General features: G+C 36.6%; 1 protein-coding gene across 5 annotated transcripts in view; it reads left to right on the forward strand.

Annotated features, from left to right (window-relative positions):
• Positions 1-23,641, forward strand: part of PDZ-GEF (PDZ domain-containing guanine nucleotide exchange factor) — a 294,638-nt gene that overhangs the window by 18,690 nt on the left and 252,307 nt on the right. The gene's annotated exons all lie outside the window — the stretch shown is intronic.

Below are 23,641 nucleotides of genomic sequence, written 5' to 3' on the forward strand. Positions count from 1 at the left end.
ATTCAAGCAGAAAGCGATATCCGTAATATTCAAGCCTTTTTCAACTATAGACTTTAAAAAAACATTTTTTCTACCCATACATATTGATAAGAGAAGTACTCCTTCTTATGATAGCCTGCAAATCACTGAAGACATCTCAATATGCAGCTGTAATAAGATCAAATACCTTGGTGTTATGATAGACAATAACCTGAAATGGAATAAACAAATCGAATACATCACTAAGGAAATACAGTTTTTAATTTATAAACTCAGAAATGTTAAATATATTCTAGATTTCAAAGCAATGAGAACGATATATCAGGCGTTAGTGGAACCACATATTGTGTATGAATATTAGCATGAGGTTTAAGTAAGTCTCACCTCTAAAAATTAATCATTGTTCAAAAGCGCCTACTTAAAATTATATTCAATAAAGATATAAAATATCCATCGGAGAGACTATTCAATGAAACTAATATTATGGATCCAAGGCAACTATTCTTTTTACGTAGCAACATCAAACAGCATAATTCTAAGCACGAATTGAAGAACCCGGAACATCAATACAACAGACAACTCACATACTTGACTCCTTTTATGAGAAAATCAATAGGACAAAAATGTCTGACATATTTGAGTCCTAAAACTATACCAATGTCTTCCAGCTGAAATTCAAAATATTTCAAGGCCAACTACATTCAACTATCACCTGAAATTGTATATTTTCTCATTGCCTAGAACAATAATTCACAGTATTATTAACTAATCATGCCATACAAAAGAAAAACCTGATACTTACCTTATATTTTAATATACCTCATTAAATATGTACACATTTTTTATATCTATCTACCTTTACATTTATATTTCAAATTCATTTTGGTTTTCTTCATACTCTTATACAAGTATAAGAGTATGAATATATATATATATATATATATATATATATATATATATATATATATATATATATATATATATTATATATATATACATTTCATTTCTAATAAACGTATTATTATTACCAACTTTATTTTTGTATAGTGTCTTGGTAGAAATACATAAAAACACGGACTCTTTGACAAAACAATCAGATATACATGATTATAACACCAGAAATGCAAACAGAATTCGTACCAATGGGTACCGTCTTTACAATTACTTAACAGAAGATTTGAAGAACCTTAGTATAACCAAATATAAAAGAACATTAAAGGCTTATCTTTTGAGATTTTGCTTTTATTCTGTCAGTGAATATGTCACCCATTTTCGAAATCTGTGATATAGGTATGTTATATACAATCATTAATTCTTATTAATCTTTAAACATTTTTTATCAATCTATTGATGTATCTTGAATGACTTGCTACAAACATTTATACTAATGTAACGTGGTTAATAAACTTAACTTTACTTTACTTTAATGCAATACGTATGTATACAGACGGCTCAAAAATCAAAGAAGGCTCAGGATGTGGAGTGTACTCCAGATCACTAAGCCTAAGGATTAAGTGGGGGATGGGAAAAATACCAGCGTGGTTCAAACAGAACTGGCTGGTATCTCAATCGCCACAAATGAAATAACCAGGAAAGGAATTTCTGGCAAAAACATAACAATTTGCACTGAAAGTAGACAACCCCCATTAGCCCTGAACAGACAACGTGTCACCTCAGAGCTAGTACTAGAGTGCCACCAAGGTTTAGCCAAAGCCTGAGTAGATAAAGGGCACGACAGGAGTAAAGGTAATCACATTGCCGGCTGAACCAAAAATTTTAGGACTCTGTGGCACCTACGGCCTGATGACTTCGACAATTGCGCAACTAGCCAAACGTCACATCCATGCTGGATCCTCAAAGAGATGGGATGAAATCAAAGGATGTAATCTTACCTGGATCACATTGGGCGACCCAGGGAAGCTGACACCGAAGAAATATCTGGCGATGACCTGGAAAACAGTAGGATTTCTGACTGGCCACTGTCAACTAAGGAAGCACCTCTACATTATGGTTCTAGTGGACACACCTCTATGCAGGATGTGTGAACAGGAAGATGCAACTGTCAGGGTCATAACTGGTGACGAATTATGCGTATATAGTTCTGACATCGAGACCAAAGTCCAGTTGTCCCACACGGGTGTGAAGTTATCCACATCCACAGAGTACAGTGAGAAAAAAATAGTAAAGGAATATTTTTCCATTTAACGACTTTGTACACCTACCATTTTTCAATATGATACGCTTGTTGACTGTCAATTAAAAAAAAACCAGTCTTAGCTTTCTGGCCGTCTGAAGGGGTGAAAATGAAGTAGAAATAATTATAAAAATTGTAACATAAATAATCGACTTTGTATACTTATCAAACTTATATATGTCATTTCTGAAAACCGAATCGACAAGAGAAAATTTCACGCCATAGTTTTACAGGTCATCTGAAGGAGTAGAAATGGGGTGGAAAATTTAAAAAATCGCCAATCATCAGAATTTGAATGTACACATCTTAAAGATACGGATACTCCTGATGACGGATTCAATGAAAGAACACCGTGTCAAAGTTTTTGTCATATGAGGAGGTGGAAATGGAGTGGAAACTTTTATATCATATTACATATATAATGTAATGGATTGAAGGATTTTATTCGATTGAAATTTTGTATTATACGTTTTTGAGAATGTTGATAAAAGCACGTTTCATGATATATTTTACACTATCAATTGATTATTTTATATTTTTATACTTTCAAAAGATTGATTCACTGAGTTGTGGTTTCCACCCCATTTCCACCCCACTATGGCGTGGCGTTTTTCTCGCCAATTGGCTCAGGAATAACATATCTCAATGTTGTAAAAATTAAATTTTTGGTGATACGATTTTTTTAACTTTCCATTCCATTTCAACCCCAGTAGAAGGCCTGGAAAACTATGGTGTGATGTGTTTCTTACCGATTCGGGCATCGGAAATGACATATATCACTTTGATAGGTGTACAAAGTCTATATTTCGTATTAGGAATTTTATAAATATTTCCATCCCATTTTCACCCCTTCAGACGACGTAAAATCTAAGACGGTTATTTTTTTTCACTAATTTAGTTAACAAGCGTATCATATTGAAAAATGGTAGGTGTACGAAGTGGTTAAAAAAATAGTCGTTCAATATTTTTTTCTCAGTGTACTCTGTAGATGTCGATAACTTTACACCCGTTTCCTATAAAATTCTTCAAAAAACTAAGTGAAATTACGTTTTTTTGTAAATTATATCGCTTCAAACTTCTCCATTCAACACATCTATTAACTGGAAAGATATGATTCAAATTCCAAAACTCTGTGAAGGTTTCCCAGATAATAGCGTATACAGTAATTTAATTTATTACGGCACGTCTGAGAAACACATCATGAATTCGAATTCAATCATCAGCATAATGAATTATACCCGAATGTTAATTATATTCAGAAGATTTTCTAATGTACTTAAGACTGTTTGAGACATTCCTTCATCATGCGTTTTATTAGAATGATATTGTTGCAATTTATTTCACTAATTTTTTTTGAAAAAAATGTGTTTTTTCAGCTGGGTCAGGGAAAGTGGAATAATCTATATGTATGTATGTATCAGGTCAGTGAACGGGTTTTCATCATTCCACATACCGGTTTTGAGGTATCTTGGACAAGAGAAAATGAAATATGGAATTGGACAATTTTCTCAGACGACAAGATAATTGTTTGATATCCCTAATTACCAACTACTTGAAACCAAGATATAAACTATGGGAACATATCCAGTCTGTACCTAGGTGCCAAGTGACAAAGAGTAATTTTGTGAATAGTTCATTTCAAAATTAATTGTTTTCTTCCTTCCTTTAGAAGGTTCCCACATTTTTTGTATGAAGATGGAGAGGTAGAAAGTCGAAATCTTGCTTTCCTAAAAAATTAATCTCTTCTAAAAATATACCCCTTTTAATTTAAATCACTCTCCACATCAATGGAAATGACCAGAAGACAAATGCATGTACTGAATTATAAAAAATACTGTTACATGGACATACTCGAAGGCATCAGATATTGATAGCATCAATGACCTACGTATTTTCAATAATGTTCGTATGTTAATCTGATCGTTTGCATGATGCGGGTGGTTGTACGTAAGGGTTTCAAGTGAAAAGAAAGAAAATTTAATCGAGCGCGTCAGATTTTCTAAGGGGGTATTAAGTGCAACAAAAAAAAGCTCTCATTCAATAATCTGACGATTTCGATCTGACGCAAACTCGCTGCCATCATTATAATGTGCAAAACAAATTCGCTATTTTGAAATACTCAAGCGCGTCAGATTAAGATATATATGGTTCATCTTCATGTTCTAGACGTGCTGTCTCATAATCTGACGATCATCTAGAGGAATTCTCCTAATCTGACAATAAATAATATTTTTTTTTTATTTTTTTTAGTCATTGACCTTAATTAATTGAAAAGCTCAGGAAATAGCATGCAAATAAATAAATGTATGGTTTTAAAATAGAATACTTGTATTTACAAGAAAATAATTAAAAAATATTCTCAAAAAAATTCAATTTTTTGTAATCAATTGATTGTATGATCATCATCTTCAGCACGAACGAGTCTTTGTGCTCAGCTGTGATGGCTTCATGGCAACAGAACCAGAGTAGGGACGGAGTGAGAGATTAATAGATAGAGAAAAAGTGAAAAAGGAATAGAAACGCGTAGAAGGAAATATAGGTATCACACAGCTCCACGCATTAAACTTTATCGACGAATTTTTGTTATTTCGGCTTGCGAAAATCGTCAGATTATATATTTTTCGTTATCCTTAAATTATTTCCTTCAAAATAAAAAAAAATTAGCTACGCTCGAGAATGTCGAAATAAAGTTATTTTTTTACAACTTTGCTGCCCTCCCCTTTCTTTACGTCACTCTCAAATTGTCAGATTACTGGAATTTACACTTTTCAGCATGTAATCAACTCACCCTACCTTAATCTGACGCGCTCGAGAATTTCTGATGATCAATTTTCTTTACTAATCTGATCCTTTATCCTTCACGGACGGCCATATTTGGTGGAGATACCTAACCGAGTACAAGGTATCCCCCTGTATATTAATATGCCGCGCTTCAGTAAATCCTAATATCCCCGCTTGGGCTCCCCTATGAATACTAACATTCGATTTTTACATTCCCAGACATTCAGTGGGTACATATTGTGTTCTATAACAATTTCTTCGGTACTCATAAATATTAAATTATGTCAAACATTTCAGAATGATCAAAAAATAAATGATAATTCCACATGGACGCGACTATTCTTATTTTCGAAATAACCCAAATTTGAAATACATAAATTTTGAGGATATAGTCAAAACAAGTCCATTGCATCGCATTTGTTCACTTTTGAACCATAAAATAAGTGGATTATTTATTAACCAGCAACCCGATCCGGTTTCGCACGGGTGGCAAAACAGCAATGGCTATATGAGGTCCGTTTACAAAGGCGAATTTTCATTTGTCTCAAAAAAATATTCATCAATGTCTATTTCGCAGGAGGGCAAATCTGGTGAGTAAGGTGGCTGATGCATGATTACGACGTTGTTTTTGGCCAAAAAATTACGAACAAGCAATGACAAGTGAGCAGGTGCATTATCGTGATGTAAAAGTTATGACTTGCTTTTCCTCAATGGCGGACGATTTCCTCGTATTGCTTGTAGAAAATCGCCGAACAGCCAAAACACTTTCAACTTTTAAGTATTCTATTCGTTTCAAAATGAAAAAGTTCTTGCAAAATATCATTCATTATACATAGTGAATTATCCTTAATAATGCTTCAATAGATATTTGTCGAATGTCTACGTCTATAGGCAATTCTAAACATTCTTTTATTCTCTTGTTTTTTTCCTAAAGATTCAACTGGAGTGCATTTTACTGTTTGTATTCTTAACTGGTACTCTTCTCTTCTAAAAAATCATAAAATCAGTAGCACTTCTAAAATTACCAGGAAACGTTGTAATCTTTATGGCTCGACGAACGACTTGTCGATAAATATACTTAAATCCATTCACTTTTAAAAATAGTTATCGGATAATCTCAAGGAATTTGAAGTTATTTTCAATATTTATAAACTTCAGAAACGTGAGATATATTTCTGGAACAGTTCTGAATATTATTTATATCAGTAACATCTCATAGCACTAGTTCTGTTATGTAGAGTAGGGAGGGTGAGTGTAGGCCCACAGCACACATGTGACCCATTGTACATCCTCCCGAGGAGTTGTCATCCTAGGTCATCGTCCATCCTGTCCTTTCCAGGACGGTGGACAGGTCTCTGGGAGACATCTCCTGTATATCAGCAGGTGTAGGCCAAGACTCGCCGAACACACACTCTCTTATTGACGATAACTCCAGACACTCGCATAAGACATGCCTGACCGAGGTGTATCCTCTGCATAGAGGTGTATCCACTAGCCCCATAATATGGAGGTGTTTCCTTAGTTGACAGCGGCCAGTCAGAAATCCTACTGTTGAGCGTAGGTTTTTCCTGGTCATCGCCAGATATTTCCAGGGTCGCCCAAGGTGATCCTGACAAGACTGCATCCTTTGATTCCATTCCATCTCTTTAGGGATTGAGCATGGGTGTGACGTTTGGCTAGTTCCGCAATTGTCGAAGTCATCAGGCCGTGGGTGCCACTGGGTCCTAAAATTCTTAGTCCAGCCGCTTCATGGCTAAAGAGTCGGCAATGCGACTACCTTGGGTGTTAAACCTTAGAGGATACAGCTGGTGCAAGAATTGAATCCATACGACCTCCTACAACGTCTAACATATGGTGAATGGGCGCTGGAAAAGTTGGAGAAAGATCCACATTTTTATCGAAAAATTGTGTTCAGCGACGAGGCTCATTTCTGGTTGAATGGATACGTTAACAAGCAAAATTGCCGCATTTTGAGTGAAGACCAGCCACAAGCATTGCAAGAGCTACCGATGCATCCCGGAAAAGTCACTGTTTGGTGTGGATTATGGGTCGGTGGCATCATCGGGCCGTACTTCTTCAAAAACGACAATGGCCAGAACGTTTCTGTGAATGGCGAGCGCTACCGTGTGATGATTGACGACTTTTTGTTGCCCAAAATGGAAGAATTGGACATGCCTGACATGTGGTTTCAACAAGACGATGCCACATGCCATAAGGCATGCGAAACAATGGCCCAGTAAAGAGCCGCCTTCGGTGAACAGTTTATCTTACGTTGGGGCCCGTCAATTGGCCGCCTAGATCGTGTGATTTAACGCCTTTGAATTATTTCTTGTGGGGTCATGTTAAGGCTCATGTCTACATGGATAAACCAGCAACGACTTACGCTTTGGACGAGTCATCCTGATTTCATCCAGGTTTGGAGACCAGCTCCCCTACCCTTTTGGCTGATCATTGGCCTTGAGAGGGACCAATGGGTACATAACTGATAGATGACGGCATGAAGTCCTTAGACATCAGTGCCGCCCTTCACGGGATACCCCTACCTGGCTGGGGTGGGATGGATGAAAAAGTTATTCATCCTTTAACGGGGGACATGAGGGCCTCATTCGACAGAGTGTCGGGGCTGACGCTCTGGAAGCCAATATTGAAGCATTTATACCTGAAATACCGGTCGATATGTTGGAGAGAGTGTGCCAAAATTGGGCCCTGCGCATGGGCCATCTAAAGCAGAGCCGCGGACAACATTTGCATGAAATCATCTTCAAACATTAAATTATATTGATCGTTCTATTGATTCCAATAAAGATTTCATCAATTTTTTCAAATTTTTTGTGTTGTTTTGGAAATCAAATCTCATACCTCTTAAAAAATCAACCATTATTTCTCTGCGTATCAAATTGATATGCTAATATTTTCAAGAGTACCTGGTTTTTATTAGAATCTGTTTCCTCATTCAAGGCATCTTAAGGATATGATGAAAAACTTTTTTTCGTGAATTTGGAATCATGATGCACAAAGAACATTTTCCACCACTTGTCGTATAAGAATTTCCTTCAACGCAACACATAAAATTCATTTAATTACTTCATAGAATCGAATGAGAATTGTAAATCTCAACAAAGAGGGAGTGGTATGTTAAGTAGTGCCATTCGAGTTTACAATTTGCCTTATGCAATGGAAATCTTTTTCTGCAAGGTCACTGGAATCCATAATATAGAAATCAGTCATTGTCAGTTTCAGGTGATCTAGTTACAATGTAGGTGCACATATATAAGGAGACTCGAGCAAATCGATTGGTAGCAAATCTCATTTGAAATTTTGAAAAACATTTGGGATTAACTTATTAATATACATGGCTATTCAAATTCGTTTCTGTACATGGGGATCTCGTAAACGATAAGAGATAGAGTGTCGGTTAAATCGTGGCAAAGTTGTGTATTTTAGAGACCTATTCAATGATGTCAAAAAATCGAATATAGCTCTTTTGGTTCTGGAGATATGCAGGAAAAACCAAAAAATCCCAAATTATTTTTTTGTCTATATCTTCTTTATTCGCAGACATATTGAAAATCTGTCCACATTTTGCTATTGACACTTGATGTGGGCTCTCAGAATATATCCATGAATCTTTTATACAGGGTGTCATCTGACTTGGGCCACCCCATCTTTGAATTTTTAAATTCGTACCTGTAATTTTTGTTGTAGTTTTTGGATACTGAGAAATTCAATTCAATTTTATATTTCGGGATGTTTCGGTAATATTCGATTATAATTGTGTGAATTGTTCCCTTTTAAATTACGGTCCTGGAAATTGGTTGACTGAGTTGAATAAAAACATAATAGCAACTTTCACGTCTTCCTATGTATAGTAGAGTTTTTCGAGAGTTTTTTTTCATTTTTAGGTACCTATTCACATTTTTTCCATTGCTCTGAGCATTTTCTACAATGAACTTCGTATATATATATATATATATATATATATATATATATATATATATATATATATATATGGTCAAAAATTCTGAGTGCGCATATAAGCAAAACTAAAAAAATATGGCTCTTCTTTGGCACCCCGAAAAAAAATCATAATACAAAAAAAATTGGAATCAGTACAAAGTATGGCCTCCACGCTGGTTTATTACGGCCCTACATCTATCGTGCATCGACAAAATGAGATTATCAATGTCTTGTTGAGGTACATTTGTCCATTCAGCGATTAAAAGCTCTCTCAATTGAAACGTTGTGTGAATGTTCCCCATATGCGGAGTAATTCTTCGTTGAAGCATGTCCCACACATGCTCGATGGGATTCAGGTCCGGTGATTGTGCTGGCCATGGCAATACATCAACTCCTTCGTTGGTGAGCCAGTCAGTCACTAGACGCGCGGCATGTGGACGAGCATTATCGTGCATTAGGTTGAAGTTTTCACCAACAGCACCAGCAAACGGACGGACGATAGGTAGAAGAATGGTGTCGAGGTACTGTCGAGCTGTGAGGGAGCGATTTGGAAAAACGAGATCGGTTCTGTCGCCGATCATGATTCCGCCCCATAGCCCATAGCCATGTCTGTAAACAAAACTGTGGCCCAATCATTTGCATCCCAGTTTTGATGTTCTTGACACCACTCTAATCTTCTACCGCGATTGCCTCTCGACAAAGGTGGACATCTAAGTGGCCTTCTGTCGTGGAGATCTGCTTCATGCAGTCGATTTCTGGCAGTATCACGACCAATGGTTACCTGGTGCGTCTGCTGCAACACGTTAACCAACTCAGGTGCTGTGATTGTCGGTTGTCTTCTTGCGGTTAAGACCAAAAATCGGTCTTGAACTGCAGTTGTAGCGCGTCCTCGCCCTGGATGTTGTTCGGCTGGATTGCCAGTTTCACGGAAACGCCGCCACAATCGACTGATAACACTTTGGGAGACCCCCAAACGAAGAGCTACATCATTTTGTCGCATGCCACCTTGAAGAAGCCCTACAGCTCTATTCATCTCAGCCAATGGTAAGTGATGGCGTTTCATGTTAAAGCACAATATTTCCAGTTTAATTGCTGAGCAAGAACTGCATAGAATGTACAAACTCGACACTTTCAGATTATTCATTTTAGCCGAAAACCTACAGTTTGTAAAAAACTTGATAGAAGATTAGTTACCGTTTTTGCAGGCTTTGTTCAACCCATAGAAATCTACAGGGTGGTCGAGTGTACCAATTTAATCGAAATTAAACGACCTCATGCATTTATTTTTATGATATTTAGTATGTTATAAAAATATCCCTAGACTTTTCCGATGTGTGTATTTTATTGAAGGGGAACTGCTGGAAGATAGGGGGCACTATATCTTTTACTTGAACTATACAGTCCTTTAGCTTTGTAAGGTGGCTGGGTTCATTTATATATAATTTGTTTAAATGTTACATAAACATTGATAACTTATTTGTTTTGTGAAAACAAACTTATTTTTGTTATTCCGAAATTAGCTTCTAAACTAAGCATTCCTCAGCTTGGAAGCTAGACCAGTATTATTATATGGACTCAAAGAAGATTTTCGATTTTTTGCTCAAACCAAAAACATCTTTTCAATATTTTGATTGGCTTCCGGGTTTTGCTGTGGTCTTCTTGGATTACAATCTCCAAACGTTTCAGCTGCAACTGCGGCAGTCATCTTCAGTGGCGTTATCGACTGTCGACTGCCGCAGTTGCAGTTGAAACGTTTGAAGATTGTAACCAAAGAAGACCAAGGCCAATCAAAACATTGACGCCATCCGTGAAAGCCTACATTCCTTTACCTTTTCAATATCTTCAAGGATTCATCTGCGTATCTTTGACAGAACTCACAGCTGACAGAAATACTTTCTTGAAGTTCTTCATTTTCAATGCTTATTTCATCGCATTATCGATAAAACCATCCAAGGATAATTTATTATGATTTGTAGAACGGCACTTAAAAGATATAAAGGTGACGATGAAAATAGACATTGATGTATTTTCGAAACCCCTCCCGTCCTAGACTCTGGTATTATCCACCTGTCTGATGTCTTTGCGTGGCCGTCTGAAAACCTACAACACACGGCTGGCTCACTAAAAAGGCTTCCTTATTTCACGGCTGTCTTTAGTTCAACGACTTTTCAACAAGTTATGACAGTATAATCTATAATTAATTTATAGATGAATATCGAATACGAATTTTAATGTTAGACTCACTTCACGTTAACGGATGTTGCCAAAAGTGAAGCAGATTGCAATTGAATTATGGCGAAGCACTTTCGCGGGTTCAATGAAAGAAGTTGGTCTGAATAGTCCAGTCATTTTAGGGGGTTTGCCTAGGAAAGTGGACATACCCAGCTGTAAATTTGTATAAACTTTGTATTTTGGCATCATAAAAGTATTCTCAACATTAACATATGATTCGACGGCTGCAACTTCAAAAATTGGGGGTCAAAAGTCAAAATTTCTGCACGTTTTATGCCAATATCTCGTTTCCAATGGGTTTTATGCTAATTGTATTCATTATCAATATTGTAGAGAATTAAATTCTCTACAACTTTTGTTTCAAACATTTTTTGATACGTTGAATCGTTTTTGAGATAGAGGGCAGCGCGAGCGCAGATTAAATATTATTTGAAATCAACTGGTTGTCCCGATCGAAATCAGCTCATTTAAGGTTTATAAATTATTACTTAATAACTAATTATAAATAATTTTCATTTTTTATCAACAAACACATTGTACTTAAATATTTTTTTCATTAATTATTTATTTTCAATTAAGTATCAATTTATTTAACCTTACCTGCTCGTGTAGTTATAAATTTGTAGAGGGAAAAATATACATTACAATATAATTTAAATCTTATCTATAATAATTATTATTCAATAAATAATATTTTCATTAAAAAAATCTCATTCGATACATTTGTGAATGTCAAAATTAAAAAAACAGATAAAATAATTAAAAGAATGATGAGTCTTGATTTCAATTTTCTTCTTCTTCATTGTCGTCGTCTTCTCGCAGCTGTAAAAATTCAAGGGCGTTATCATCGTCATTGGCATCTTCACCCAGATTCGTTTCCAATTCTTCCATGATTTCTGGATCAAAGGACCTATCTTCGTTAACTTCGGTCTCATATGGTACAACAGCATTGAGATATGCTTGCCCATTACTCTGGCCACAAGCTAAAGAGCATTGCAACCCCGCTTTCCTGCATCCACATCTTGAACCACAACCACTTTTGCAGTTATAAAATATCGTATTGAGTCTCATCTGGAGCAGGTGGTAAATTGGTCATGATAGGTTCTAGAAATCCGTTACGCATTGTCCAACCTTATTCCTGGGGTTCCAAATCATGTCCTAACCAAGTTTGAACTTGGTAATAAACACGATTAAAATATTGGTGAGCTGCTCCACTTGTTGGTGGGATATTTGATAACTGCACAGGTTCATTGAGCTTCGTTAGCTTGACATATTGTGCATAACGAAGATGATCGGTAGTATCTGCAGACTTTGGAGCATAATAAACAGCTAATAAAGTTTGCAATCCACTATCAAACAATCTTTGAACCGGGCAGTTTTCTTCTTCAAATACTGCGGCAAGTTCATCCAAATTAGATACTTTCTCGAATGTTCTTGAACACATTTTTTTCCTTTTTTAAAGAGCGTAGAAGTCATATCACAGCCGCTTGAAGCGTGAAGGAACAAAATGTGTTTTTTTAGAACTTGAATATTTGTCGAAACTCTTAAAGGAGTATATTTCCGTTATAGTTTGCTTTGCCAACTTTTTTAAAGACAATTTCTTGTTCAAGAGATAGTATACGCCAATTAAAATCACATGTAAATCAATATCTTCACCGACTATAATTGCTGTTCTTTGACGTTTAGATTCTTCAATAGCTGTCTCAATAATGAGAACATCCGCATCATCTCTGGCCTGTTTAGTGTTGAAGTATTTGTTAATAAAAAATGAAAATTATTTGTTATTTATTGAGTAATAATTTATAAACATTAAATGAGCTGATTTCGATCGGGACATTCAGTTGATTCCAAATAATATTCAATCTGCGCTCGCGCTGCCCTCTATCTCAAAAACGATTCAACGTATGAAAAAATGTTTGAAACAAAAGTTGTAGAGAATTTATTTCTCTACAATATTGATAACAAATACAATTAGCATAAAACCCATTGGAAACGAGATATTGGCAATAAAACGTGCCAAAAGTCGTTTTTTTGACTTTTGACCCCCAATTTTTGAAATTGCGGCCGTCGAATCATATGTGAATTTTGAGAATACTTACATGATGCCAAAATACAAAGTTTATACAAATTAACAGCTGGGTATGTCAACTTTCCGAAATACAGGCCTAAATCGACCTAAAATGACTGGACAATGAAATAAGTATCGATTGATGCATGGACTCCGTCGCAATGTAACCGTCTGAAGACTCCGTCAGAGTTTTTTTGTGTGAGGTGGGGCGAAAAATTACAAATTCGTTTTTCTAGTCGACAGACAAATAGTCTGTAGGTTTGAAATGGGTTGGATTGAGTGAATACTCTTATAATCCGCACTAGTTGGTGATTGGAGCGTTCAGAAACTGATGTTCTTGAACTCAAATGCCGATTACCTAAAATTAGATAACGATACGATTCAGTGGTGAACAAAAAATTGAGATAGAAGGAAGTTCAGATTTATGCTTATAAATTCGCCTATATTTGTCAGATTACGACTGTCTAATCCATGAAAAGTGGACGGTGAAAGCTGAAACTTATGTTCTTGTAATCGTTCTGTCTGTCTCTATCCATCCAACAAAGATAGATGTTTGATCAAACCATGATCACTACGCAAAATTGCATACATTCTGTTTGCAGCCGATATAATAGCTTCAATGTGTGGTATGAAGGAAAGTTTTGTACGGAAGGTAACACCTAGATCGGTGAATGTTAGAGGCCGTTGAAGTGGAATATCATTTATTAAATATTAATATGACAATGGATGATTTTTTAGTGTGTACGTCAATACATTACATTTACTCGCGTTTAAAGAAAGATTATTGCGAAAACACCATTGCCTAACACGAGAGAGTTGAAGAGAGTCCTCGGGTCCATGATCTCACAATGTAATTTCAGGTCATCCGCGTAAATCAAACAGTTGATGTCAATGAACTCAACTATATCGTTTTTGAAGGCGTTGAAGAGAAGTGGACCTAGGATGCTTCCTTGTGGAACTCCCGAGGCAGCTTCATATTCCACCGACTTGAAGCCATTGAATATAACATACTGACGCCTGTCAGTGAAGTATTATATAAAAAGTTGGATCAGAGTCAGAGAAAGCCGTACCTGTACAATTTCGATAGCAGTAATCCGTGAACAAGTCTGTCAAATGCCTTAGAGAGGTCCGTATATATGACATCAGTTTGGGAAATCCTATCAATGGTTTCAGAGATATATTGGGTAACATTGAAAAGGTTGGTGATTGTCGAGCGACCTTCCATAAAACCATGTTGAAGTGGTGTAATTTGATTGCTCAAATGAGGATATAACCTGCTATAGATGAGGATTTCAAACACTTTGGCGACGTTGCATGTTATTGATATGGGTCTATAATTACCGACATCAAACTTGTCCCCTTTTTTATAAATTGGCCGAACTTTTGATAATTTCTATACAGGGTGTTCCTTAAACACATGCTAATATTTAAGGAGGTAATTCTTAGACCCATTTTAAGGAAAAAACGTCCTATGTAACACTATATGTAACAATATTTATTAATATAAACGGTGAAAATGTTCCGGGTCTGTAATAATCATTTTGTGACGGTTGGCATCACTACGAGAGATTAAAGAGAAGCATAGTTGACAATCCCGTAATTTGTGCTAGTTTCACTGTCGTCAACCATATAACCACCAGCAAACGGTATCTCGAGTACAATTGTTATTTACGTTTATGGCCAATATAATTATGATGTATTCAATTTTGTCCCAGATAAACAAAGAAATTATTTGTGCGAGTGCTCAATAATAATCAACTAATATTTTCGTTACATAATCGGATGAAATATGTGCCATGAAAGTAAGGATAATTGGCAATGAAAATATATATTTGTCTAGATAAGTGACATTTACGCCTAAGAGTAGGCGGCTATTTCCAAGGCAAGCTGTTAGTTATAGTTCCGGAAGTCTGCCTAAACCGCAAAATTGATTTTGTTTTCAGACGGGGTTACGGAGTAATGTATAATAACAACAAAGAACAAGTTAGGAGTACCGTTATCAACTAATTTTTTGGTTAGTTGACAAAATGTTCAAGTAGAATTTAGCTCACAGGGTATTGCTACGTTATAAGCAAACAAAAAATGATTCAATAAGTTTTTCACGACTACATACTTCCTGAATTATGATTACTATGAAACTAAGAAAGGAGTCTGATGACTATCCTGTAAAAATAAGTCCGTTTGTTCTAGTTTGATGATATCATCACCATCGCTGGTCAGTCCATTTGGATTATGGCTTACGCGTGCACATTTGATATTCTATCTGGGGCGATTTTATCAGACAGACAGACAGATTTTTCTCCAAATCAAAGATAAAATTTGTAGGAGACTATACAGTAGTAGAGTAATGATGAAAATATTGATAATATGAATCCAAGGTACACTTTATTGTGATATTTTTACTGTGCAGGTTACAAAACCGCAACCGCTTGAGAAAACTATTGTCACGAACATGTTCAGTCTTCTAGAAATCTAGTGTAATTTCTAATTCCAATTCATAATTTCAAGAATAATTATTAATCCCAAAGATCGAATATGCACTCAAGAAAGTGGCGAACCATAGACACGTGTTTCGGGCTTTGGCCCATCATCAGTATGGTGCAGCCAAGTGTAAGGGTGGGCAACACTTGATTACAAAAAAAAAAAGAAATACAAATTCACGGAGCCAACAGCATGTAGCTATAGCTGCCTCCGGAGTGATTTTGATAGTTTTCTTGTAAATACAAGATCTATTAACTGAAACCACAAATGTGCGGCTTGTATTTATTTCTTTTGGCAACCAAGTGTTGTCCACTTGGCTGCACCACTCTGATGATGGGCCAAAAGCCCGAAACACGTATCTATGGTTCGCCACTTTCTAGAGTGTTATGTTCGATTATTACCAAAAAGTTTAATTAATGCAGTCAAGCTGCTGGAATATAATTCCATGGAAATCAAAAGATAAATAGATAAGTATCATTCTGATCATTTCCATATTGATTGCTGTCTCAGCCTATTGGGCATCGTCAGTACCGGGTAGGCGGTCCTCGATTGAAGACAAAATGTGAATAACCAAGAACAGTACTTGATAAAAATAAGTGCGTAAACGCAAGCGAGACATAAGTGGAACCACCTATTGGTATTATTAACGATTGAGAAAGCTATTGAATAGCAAAACACAGGTGTCGCGGTTTTTTGAAACCTTTCATAGTGAAAATCAACTGTGTTAATGGGATTTTGATTCATTCTCAAACTCAGATACACATTTTCAACACTAATTGGGTAGGTAAAACTAAGGTACATAATATTCAGGTGCTTTAAATTGGAAAATATATATAAAACATTGGATATGTAGATTTTAGTTAGTATAGACACGTCTGAAAAAGCTACTGTGTAGTTCAGGCCCAGTTTGTTGCAATGGAATTTTTGACAAAAACTTCTGTCAATTGTTGATTGTATTGTTCACCCATGGATGTTATCTGTTTCAGTGATTCCTGTAAAATTTCACGGAAAACAATAATATTTGTTATTTATTCCTTTTGCTTTTATGAAATGTTCCATTTCCAAAATACTTTTTTCATTAAAAAAAAACAAATATCAATAAAACATTTGTAAAATATGCTTTGTAAGAATGTTGTTCATGGAGCTAAAATTCGAAAGTTATGTTTTTCGAACATGAATCTTCATCATATAATATTTCAAGAATAAAAAAAGGTTTTGATAAACGCAAATTATTTTGTATTTCATACTGGAGTATACTCCAGATTCTGGAGTTGTTTTTGACAAGATAAATTACTTCTCAGTCATATGCAAAATATGATTGAGTGTTTACAGTTATTCAGTGTGTTTTCATAATTGTTTGGTAGTGAGTAATAAATTGCAGTCATATTCACCAGGTGAGTTAAGGTGTTTTCAATCATCTTTATTGAACACTTCACATTTTGTCATGCTTCTTCTCGTGTTTGATTTCTTAATAAAATAGCGAAACAATTCGTCGATTGCTGCCTTTTAGATTTTGTATTTGTTAACCATGTCAACCATGAGTCAGTACTATTCCTCATTTCTTCAACACAAACTCGCATGTTCAACGTTATTGGAACAATAGTTTATCAAATCAGGTCTGATACTGGTTTTTTCATTATCATTCCTATACTGAATAGTTGATTAGTGCAAGGACTCTTTTTTTCGGTAATTGAGATGTTTTTTTTGTAAAAGAACTACTCTTTCGGCTTTTTCATTGGCTAGAAATGGGCATTAAAAATTATATCGCGTTGACCAACGCTTCAAATAAATATTTGAACGTGGAATCTCTTGACTTGATGAGGAAGAAGCTGCGAATGGGTGCTTTGTCCTCTCAAATCTCTGTCCTTGAGAAATAAACTGAATGTAAACCGCCAATCAATAATGCGAAACTCGATTTTGTTAGTTACATCATGCCGAATAAATTAACATCGAGGAATTCACCAGGGAGTTTATTTATTAACCTGTTTAATGCCGCCAGTGTCAGTAGGTTAATGTATTGTCTCATTTATTGATTTTAAAATCGTGATGATGAGTACAAGTTTTTGATTGATGAAAATGAAAAATTATCTTTGAACTGAAAGGAGTATGTTTTTTTTTAAAGTTATAGAAAATTGTACTAAAACAACGATAAAAATAAAAACAACAATAAAAATTAATTTGCGCTCCGGGGCGACTTCATTCATTCCAGTGGCGCATTTGCTTTTTCAGCTGCAGGAAAACCCGGAAAAACCTGCAGCACCACATCATCTGAACATCTTGATCTACCAATGTCCTCTCTCTCTTATAAAACAAAATGTAGGGTGTCTCCAGAGGCTCCAGTAGATTCAATGCATCGTCAGAACACTTCGTGACACGACTTTCGTGAAACTTAAACCAGTCCGTTTCGTCTTTGATCAAGGTGTAATAATGGCCAAATTCAACGCCAGAACCACAGCGAACAATGACTGTATGAATATTATAATAGTGGTCTGCTAGATTGAAATGTTCATCTATTTCGAATCTTCCAAAGAGTTTCTTGCTTCCGTCAGAGGTTGAGTCTTGTTTAGATTGACTGGTGCCTCAGCTATACTTGTTTCCTTACAACAGTCAGTTAGTTTGACGCATGTTCAGTAATACAGTCGATCATCACCTGTTAAAAATTCCATTTTCAGATGATTCAACAATAAGCTTTGCACGGACTGGTTATTAGTCATATTAGGAAAAGCTAGATGAAGTTCCAGAAATTCACATAAGTTTTCGCTACCTCTTGAACATTTACTACAAAGTAAACAAGTGAGAATTTTTCCAGCAAAAGATTTACAAACACAAGACGAGATAGACTGAACGGAATCATTCAATCCATAGCGGTCAGGAGTATTGATTTTGCTATTGTTTTGCTCACGAAGAGTATTCAACAAGAACCCCAAGAATTCGGAACAATCTTCTTGTTGTCCTAACGAGTATCTAGTGGACTTCAAAGACTCCAGGAAATCGGTTGGAGGGAAAGATGATACATTCTTACGAAACTGCAGCTGCATGAATAAGTGTTTGACTTTGATGAATAAGTAGGGAACATTCCCGTTCTCGTTCATCATTAAAACCTCGTTCCTGAAATTCTTCGTCATGAATAACACTTGTAAAATGCTATTCATGTAGCAAGTGTTTCCTAAATTATCCAATCCAATTTTCGTCTCTAGATTTTCAGGACAACTCTCTACTGATTCGTAAGGAAAAACACGTTTCACAGAATCTCCATAAGAACCATTTCTCAAGCTGCAATCGATCCTTCCAAGTGAAGAAGGGTTTTGTACAGGGATCGATTCGGTTCATGCTTCATGAAGCTCTTCCACTGAAAGGGAACCAGAACTACGAGGACTGCAACTCATATTTGGGGGGCAAGAATGACCTGGGTCCACTGACCGCACTGAAAAAGAAGAAGGTGGATCAATCACCTGTGAATTAACCTTGATAGGAGACTGATGAATATCCACATATCTCGGCTTGTTTCGAAGAGATTTCAGTTCCGTACTGAAATTAGGGCAATGCATGATCTCATCAAAATTATGTGAAGAAGCAATAGTTTCAAGGACCGAAGCAGCATTGCCACGTTGAATAGCAATACTAATTCTTTCTACCAAAAAATAAGTAGAACGGTGATCTTTCGGTGCTTGGTCTATTCTCCTTCCGAGTTCATGAACGAATAACAGAGTATCCGGGCCATAAACACCAAAAGTTTCAACCGCTACTAGATGGAACAGATAGTTGTTACCAAGATTTTGGTATTTTTTCCTCTTCAAGTTTTCGCCAGACAATGCTGCAGTTCCAGCAGACTTCGAACTTCCGGCTAGATGGAAAGCCGCGACCGTGTCAACGCAAGTGAAGTCCCACCCCACAGGTTCACCGTATTTCCATGCTATGAGAGACATACCATCTGGTCGTTTACCATCATCTCGACTGGTACCTAAGGGTTCCAGAATTGCAGGAACATCCGCTGACAACATAGCTCGTTTCAATATGTCGTTCACTTGGTGATGTCGAGATGTACGCCCTGCACTTCTCCTGCAACTCAAACCATGTGTACCTTTCTCATCAACTATACTACCGCAAACACAAGTATGAGAAACAAAAATAGATGAACCCATCCTAAGTCCTACTGCTATTCTGAAAGATTCATCTTCTAATAGCGTTCCAAGGGATGCAACAGGTAAAGCATTCAGCCAAGCACCCGATTCCTTGATCATTGCTGCTTTCAGACGAGCCTTATCGTTATAATGTTCAGAAGGGGTCGGTCCCATGCACTTTGTATTTTCTTTTTATCTGTAGGAGGAGCAATATTAGTTGCGGCATGCCAAAGTGATTCACCTTCAGCATAAAAAACGTCTTTGATATTGATAAATATGAAAGGAAGAATGGAATCGATAAGATCAGAAACACTATTGACTGATGATAGAAAAGCTGGTAAAGCTACGGAAGAAGCCGAACGTAGCCCTAGTCCGCCAAGGTTTACAGGAAGCATTGCTTGGTGCCATGAATCATGTATGAATCATATTCCGTCGTGTTGCGGAGTAAATTATCAAATTCGTTAAGCTCTAACTGACTTGACCAAGTGGGGGAACATCTGAGGGCGTACATGAGTACGTGTTATGGAAGTTCATTCAATCTGGTGGTCAGCAATTTGAGTGATTCCCGTTTTTCTCGTAGATGTTCTGAAAGTGAATCTTTAGAGAGAGGAGCACCCAGAAGACTCCATTTAGACTTTTCCAAAATTCTTATGCCAGGAGCCAATTTCAAAATGGATTTGGAAATATTATTCGGAGTTGAAAGAGTAATCAACTCGCATTTTTCGAAATTTAGTTCAAGTATGTTTTTTAGGTGGGATAAGTCTTTGGAAAAAACTTTTCACTTTTCTTTCTCTACTCCATCTTTACTAAGAATGTAGGAATCTTTCTAGAAAGCAATTAAATTCAATTATTTTGACTTGCCGGTGCGAGAAGTATTAGCTGAGCGTTTATCAAAGAACCAAAACTGTTTGCACTTCTACTTCACGACGTTTCGATTGTTAGCATCCACGATCGTCTTCGGATGATAACTGGGGTATTATTCTGTCGAGATCTGAATATTTATAGGTCATTCGATTGCTTCACCTATCCCCTCTTTCCTCTCTTAGCTTCATTGATTTTTAGCGGAAGCTGACAGTTTGGCGGGAGTTGATCGTGTTCCGCTTGATTAGAGGTTTTCATAAGTTATGTATCACTATGCTAGTTTGGTTAAATGCGTTGTTAGATAACATATATGCGGCTTTTTTATTTTCCTCCTGAACCGGTGTTCCTCTTTGTGGATGATTTCAGCTTGAGCCCACTTGATGTTGTGTTGATGAGTCCAAACATGCTCTGCTATTCCGGATTTGCTGGTTTCTCCTCGCTGTGTGTGTTTCTTGTGCTCGGCAATGCGAACTTTCAATGGCCTCTTAGTTTCACCGATGTATCATTTTCCGCACTCGCAGGGTATCCGGTAAATGTAATTCTTGGAATCGCAGTCCGCGTTTGGTGGCCTGGATTTTGTGAGACTGCTACGGATAGTGTTCCCAGATCTGAAACAGGTCCTGATGTTATACTTGGACCCAATCCTTCTTATCCTTTCCGATAATCCTCTGATGTAGGGGAGGGAGTACAAGTACTGGTTGTGGCGGCTTCTCTTCCTTGTGGAGCTCTTGCTGTCTTCTAGCTAAAGCCTGTTCTACCATCACTATGGAGTAACCATTACGTTGAAGGTCGTTTTTGATGATGCCTAGTTCCTTTTCGAGACCTTCCTTTGTATTACAGAGCCCGAAGGCACGGTCTAGTAGATTCTTGATGATTCCTCTCTTAGTCGATTGATGGTGGTTGGATTTCTGTTTCAGATACTGTCCTGTGTGAGTGGGTTTTCGATATACAGATGTTTCCCATTTAGTGTCGGTCCTCTTCACCAGTACGTCTAAGAAAGGCAATTCGTTGTGGACTTCCTTTTCCATTGTGAAAGTGATGGAAGGACTTACGTTGTCGATGTGCTTCAGGAAAGTATCTAGTTCTGATAGATAAATATATACTTTATTGTCCAATAATAAATTCTCATTGACAAAGTGTGATGAAAATATAAATATATGTGTATATATATACATATAAAAATATAAATAAATAAAACAGCAAATTAAAAAGTATGTAAAACATATTTGTCAAAACAAAACAAACCTTGCATTTTCATTATAAATGCAATTGTATCACAATTCAATTTACACATACACATATTAATGTGGAATAAAACAAGACTATATGTATAATAGTAATAATGATAATGATAAAAACGTGATCGTTAATACATAATATTGTTTAGCTTATCTTGGCAGAACACTGAGAATATTTACAATTTGTCATCATAATATTCCTGCAGGCTATAATAAGCTTTCATGAGCAGTATATTTTTGACCGACTCCCTGAAACGTCTCTGCTCTACTATATCCCTAACTACCTGTGGTAAATGGTTGAACATTTTTTTCCCTTCGTACATGTTAGAGTGTTTTGTTACAGTCAATCTGGGTATTGGCAGATGTATATTATTACTACTGTTCTGTCTTGTGTTGTGGATTCTATGTGTATCTGGAGAATCAGTGTTATATCTTTTATGAATCAGGCAAACAACTTCAAGAATGAAGATGCTGAATAGAGAGAGGATTCTGTATTTAACGAAAAGTTGTCTACAACTATCCCTATGGTTTGCCCCACATAAAAACCGCAAAGATCTCTTTTGCAACACGAAGACCTGGTTCAATAGTTGTTTACTACAGAATCCCCAAAATGCAATGCCATACCTTAGATGAGACTCTACTAGGGCAAAGTAAGTCGATCTAGCAGTGAATATATCAAGTTCATTGGAGACAATTCTGACAGCAAATGATCCTGAAGCCAATTTTGTGCATAAAGATGTGATATGTTCTTTGAATTTTAATTTATTGTCAATATGCAGACCAAGAAATTTTGTGCATTCCCATGGTTCCATATTATGAAGGTGTCGTCTACGTATCTCAACCAGACTCGGGGCTTCTTGTAGGCTTCTTCAATGGCCAGAGTTTCAAACCACTCCATATATATATTAGCTATAACGGGTGAAAGTGGCAATCCCATTGGCAGTCCCTCATCTTGCGTAGAGAATTCGTCCTTCAGTTGGAAGTAGCAGTTTCGTACACAGCATCCTAGTAATTCCAAGATTACTTGTATCGGTAAGTTAGTTTTATCTTCCAGAACCCCATCGTCGGATAGCTTCTTCTGTATAATTTGAAGTGCTTCTTCGACAGGAACGTTGGTATAGAGGCTTTTCACGTCGAAACTGATCAGTTGATCCTGCTCTCTGACTTCGATTTCTTCTAGTAGTTCAACAAAATGCCTCGAATTTTTCACAAAAGATGATGTTTCTTTTTGCAATGGTTTAATTATTGGTAGCATAAATCTGGACAAATTCTGAGTGGCTGAATCTCTGGAGCTATTGATCGGTCTGAGCGGAACATCCTTCTTGTGGATTTTGGGTAGTCCATACAAGTGAGGAGGCTTACTATGGTGCGGTGTTAGCGATCATCTCTCTTTTTCCGAAAAATGACTTGTTGTTTTTTCAAAGTCTGGTACAATTTCCTTTCAACTGATGTAGTAGGGGTCTCTTACTATCTTCGTATATTCTTCTTTTCAAAACACCTCTTCGATCTTCTGTTCGTAGAAATGAGTATCCATAACAACACTAGCGTTTCCCTTATCTGCAGGTAAGATCTTGATGGTGTTTTCTCTACGTAGCCCGTCCAGGGCTCGTCGTTCTTCATTACTGATGTTAGATGTGGGAACTGGTTCTCGATCTAGCTGTTCGCTGATTTTCCATCTAAATTTTCCTGCCTCGATCTGATCAATAAGGTAACTGGTGGATTTCACTGC

This window comes from Leptinotarsa decemlineata, unplaced genomic scaffold (genome assembly GCF_025532065.1).
Source record: "Leptinotarsa decemlineata unplaced genomic scaffold, Ldec_3_MD MMD2_tig00000035_RagTag_RagTag, whole genome shotgun sequence".
In the NCBI taxonomy this organism is placed as follows: Eukaryota; Metazoa; Arthropoda; class Insecta; order Coleoptera; family Chrysomelidae; genus Leptinotarsa; species Leptinotarsa decemlineata.